The sequence below is a fragment of the Octodon degus genome, unplaced genomic scaffold (genome assembly GCF_000260255.1).
Source record: "Octodon degus isolate 3935 unplaced genomic scaffold, OctDeg1.0 scaffold00007, whole genome shotgun sequence".
NCBI classification, from domain to species: Eukaryota; Metazoa; Chordata; class Mammalia; order Rodentia; family Octodontidae; genus Octodon; species Octodon degus.
The window spans coordinates 33,921,338-33,926,428 of record NW_004524583.1 but is presented as its reverse complement, the minus strand read 5'-3'; positions in this window follow the sequence as shown (position 1 = coordinate 33,926,428).

Below are 5,091 nucleotides of genomic sequence, written 5' to 3'. Positions count from 1 at the left end.
ATAGGCATGTGCCACCATGCCCAGCTACGTCAAAAATTTATGGTTAAGTTGGTTGTTTTTTTTTAAGTGTGTTTAGTACAGAGTCTGCAGGGTCTCACTACACAGCTCAGACTCTTAGTGATCCTCCTATTTTCAACCTCCCAAGCCCTGGGATTACAGGCATGCATCACCATGCCCAGTCTTATTTATGTATTTTTAATAAGTGGAATTTTAAAAGAATGTTAATAAATGTAATCTGCTTTGAAATTGCATCTTCTCACTCAGTGAACTCCATCTCCTGTGTTTCCTAGTTGCTCTAATACCCATCGGCCCCTGCGCACTGGGTTGCTTCCTCTGATATCCCCCAGGGATGAGGGCCTGCTGCCCATCCTGGGCCCAGTCTCCACAGATCCCCATCCCCAAAATAAACAGCCAGAGTGTTTCCCCTTCCAAAGGGGAAGCAGAAGCCCCTGGTGAGTGGAGGGAAGGATGAGCCTGTCTGGACCATCATCCAGGGGGAATTCTGTCCACGCGGTTCCCCATGGAAATCCCCATGCCCAGCACAGCTCTGCTGACTCAGGTTTCCCTGCTCGTGCTGAAAGTGCCTGATGCCAGTGCCCTGCCCTGTCTGTGTGCCCTTGTCCCAGCCCCCTGCCTCCAAAGGAGGGCAGCTGGCCTCCCGGACCTGACTGAAGGGCTGTGGAGGCCAGCCTTCAGCCCTGCCGGGAGTGCAGCCTCACCCCTGGCCTGGGTATAGCTGCAGGACCCTATGATCAGGTTCATGCGAATAATGTGGGAGACAGCTCCCAGAATATTTCTTTTTCTTGAGATAGAACCTTGCTGTGCAGTTCAGACTGATCTTGAACTCACTATGTAGTCCAGGCTGGCCTTGAAATCACAGCGATCCTCTTGCCTCAGCCTACCAAGTGCTGTGATTGCAGGCATGCACCACCATGCCCAGCCTCCTAACTACGTTAAATTATCTATTTATTACTTGTTATATCTAGTACAATGTAAATACATTGTGAATGGTTTTCTACTCTATTATTTAGGGAATAATGACAAGAAAAGACCTATGTATGTTCAATTCAAGTGAAAAAAAATCTTTATTTTCAATTTGCAGGAGAAGGTTAAGTGTATAAAGTAAAATAAAATTTTAATTTAATTTAACTACACATAGAACATGTGTTAGTTTTTGGTCACTATGACAAAATGCATAAGAAAAAAAACAAATGAAAGAAAGAAAAGCTTCCTTAGGATTATAGCTCAGAGGCTTCAGTCCACGGTCACCGGCTCTCTCGTGCTGAGGCCTGTGCTAGCAACATGCAGCATGGCAGGACTTCTGAGATGGTCTCTGGCAACTCCTAGAGCGGCTAAGCCTTTGCTGCAGTGCTGGGAATTGAACCCAGAGCCTTGCACACAGAGAGTCAAGCTACAGACCCAGCCCAGCAGCCTATAGGCTTTATGAAGAGTAAATAAGGAGTATGGGCTGGGGAGACAGCCTGGCAGTCTAAGCACCTGCCTGGCGAGCACAAGAACCTGGGTTCAATCCCCAGTACCATATGCTGTGCCAGCATCGGAACCCAGACACACCATGTTGGCCACCAAAGTGCGGCGTGGTGGCTCACACGTGTAATTCCAGCACTGGGGAGGCTGAGACAGGTGGATCAGTACAAGTCTGAGCTGCATACTAAGATCCTGCATCAAATAAACAAATAAAATTAATAATATAATAATAAATGAGGAATAGCTGTTTACCTCATGACAGCCAGGAAGCAAAGAGAAGAAGAGAAAGAGGCTGGGGTCCTAATGACTTTGTATCTCCTTGCAGGCCACGCCCCTGTGGCCTTACTTCCTTCTTTGAGGCCTCACTTCCTGAAGGTTCCACCACCTCCTAATAGTGCTGCAGGCTGGAGATTAAGCATGTGAGCTTGGGGGGACACTCAAGACCCAAACTATCACATCTACCCCGCGCCCAAAGGCTCACGTTTCTCCCACATGTGAAGTCTTCTCCACGGATCCCCAAAGTCTTCCCTGTTCTAGCATCACTCAAAACATTTTCCTCTAATCTGGGGAAAGAGTCAGTACATTTTCAGTTGTGAGTGGAATAATTATATCGTGTTAGAAAGACTTTCTACTTCATCAGTCTATGTTTAGAGATTAGGTATAGTTCAAGAAAATGTGTTTGGGTATCAAGTTAACAAGAGGTAGGCTGCACAATGGCACATGCCTGTAATCCCTGAACTTGGAAGGCTGAAGCAGGAAGCTTACCTGAGGACTGCCTGGACTAGCTACTGAGTTCACGACCAATCTAGCCTACACAGAGGATTCTTGTCTCAATAAAACAAAAACAAAGAGTAGACTTGAGACTGGTATTGCTGGTTGTCAGCTTGACTAGATTGAGAGACACCTGCAGGTGCTCTGATGGCAGTGGTGTATTCTTGTCAATGAAAATTTGAATTAACTATGTCAGCAGTGATATCATTTGCCAGATATTTGTTGTGCTTTTCTTTGAAAATCCTGGGCATTTATTTGGATATACCACATCTGTGGTAGCACACTGTGACACGTCATCTTCCTTTGACTCCTTTCTTGAGATCTGATTTGACGAGTAAGCATTTACTGCATCCTTCCGACATGTCCCACTGCAAGGTAGCACACGGATGCACCCAGGCGGGTCCTAGCCTGAGACTTGCCTGGGGTTTGGAGACTGAAGGCTTGGAAAGACGATGTCCTCTAACGGAAGAGCACATTGAGTGAGTCAGTGGCAGCTGGTCAGTCTGTATGACAGTGCTTCACAGAGTCAGGTGACAGGCTATCCCAGTGACAAATGTTCTGGGACTTGTTGGAGCTGAAAGGTGGCTCTCAGGTGAGAACAGGAGCTCAGGGAGTGACTGTGGACATCTCCCATATAAAACTGCGTCCACCACCACACACCAAATCAGAGTGGAGGCAGAGGAGGCAGAAGAGAAAGCAGAGATAAATAAGAACAACTAGAAGGATAAAGGTGCAGTTCAGGGGTAGAAGCCCTGTTTACAGTGTTCAAAATCCTACCTGGGCGTGGCAGTGCAGCACTCTGAGAGGCCGAGGCGGAAGGATCACCTTGATTTCAAGTCAACCTGGCTACACGGTGAGTCGAGAGTAGCCTAGACTACATAGTGAGAACATGTCTCAAAAAAACCCTCCAAACAAAAAAAATAACCCCATACCACAAAGTCCTGGGTCTCATCCCAGAGCACACATGTACTTACATGCACTCTCACACACACGCACACACACAGTGTCAAAGCTTCAGAGCGTCACACTGAGAAAATGACACAGTGATGTAGGGCAGCTAATCATGCCACTGTGCCCAGAACCACCCCGATTTTAGCACCAAGAGCCCACATCTCAGAAAAGCTCTTGGTCCTGGATGCACAGGACAGTGGGATGTAGAAAGCCTTCGTCTTGATACCAAATTGGAACACCCAAATGAATAGTTCAGCAGCCAGTGATGTTGCTACATGGCCCCTAAGAGATGACACTTTAGGCAGAGCTGATTCGTGTTTGCCATGTACTCTGGGCATGACTTGAGCCCAACACAGGCTGATGTTAATAAACTGAGCGAGTTCAATCCAATCTTTGAAAACCTTTGATCACTTTTGAGGTTTTTGGCTTGGAAGCATTTCCTATTATATAGTTAGTTAAGGTCATGTTTGGTTCAAATACTGTTTCTCTTCGCCAAAGCAACGGCTTATACTGGAAATTCAGCTGTCAAGCCAGAGCTGCTGGCCTTTCAGAAAAGAAAGTAAACTTCAAAACTCACACACTTGGTAGAAAGATTAAAGAAAATTAGCTCCATCTAGCTTTGGTGAAAGCGCCTGTGATTTGGGGAGCTCTAAGTCTCTCTGGCAACTTCTAGAGCCTGCAGTGCTTGGGACTGCACCCAGGGCCTTGCACAGAGTTGCGCTACAGCCCCCCGCAGGGAGCCTCAGCTCTGGGGAGGGTCAAACGCTTCGCGCTTTGGTTAGCAGTTGTTGCGAAGCTCATCTTCCAGTAGTAGCTTGTGCTTGGAACCAAGGTGAAACTGAACGATCTGCGATTTTCGTGGGCTTTGGTTCTTATTTTTTACATGCTTCTAGTTTTGTTCATTCCCTTTAAGCTAGAGGCTACAAGCTGACAGTTTATGTGCCAGTTCAGCCTATGAGTGCGTTTTTTTTTTTTGGCCTATGGGGTATCATTTTGAAAGTCTGAATTCATTGCCAGCATTTAAAGTCCAGGATATTTCACATAAAAATCTGAATTTCCTGCTTTTCTTGAAAAAAACAGAAGAGCTAAAACTTGGAGGCTGCGTACCCACGAGCAGCAGTCAGCAGGAGCTGGGCAGCAAGCAGCTCCCCGGATGCCACCTCCCACCTGGCTGGCTGCCTTCCTGCCCTTTCCCTGCAGGCCCATCCCCAAGACACTGCAGAGACCGAGGCTTCTACCTCAGTCATTAGTTCCGAACCGCTTGCCGTGGCCTGTTTCCTCCCCTCATCCCAACGTGTTCCTGAGCCTCTGACGTCACCACTGATTTCCTGTTTGTGAATTCAACTCATCCTCCTGGCCTGATGCCTGGCATCATTCTTCCGGGTTACTGTGCTTCCTGCCTTCCAGCCCCTGCCCCTCAAATAGGAAGACTCCCCATGTTCTATGCTGCTGGCAGACTCAAAAACCAAACCACAAGCCAGGCGTGGGGGCACATCCTGTAATTCCAACACTTAGTAGGCTGAGGCAGGAGGATCGACATGAGTTTGAGGCCAGCCTAGACTACATAATGGGACCCTGACTTTAAAAAAAAAAAAAAATCCCCCAAACCTCCAGTGACAGACACCCACTTTGCATGTACCCCTGCTCTTATTCGCTACTCCCCGCTTCTCTCAGGCCCTACCTGACCAGCGGTCCTTTTGCCTTCTCGCATTTCCACTTTCAAGTCGCAGACCTGAGCGCACAGTCAGCTCTTCCCGTCTGCTCACAGCCTCTCTCAAGAACTTCGCGCTCTGCTTGTGCCTCTCCTGCTTAGCAAAGTTGTTAACTCGGTCTGGCTACAGTCCTCAGAAATGTGTTGACAGATTAATGCAAGACACTCTAAGA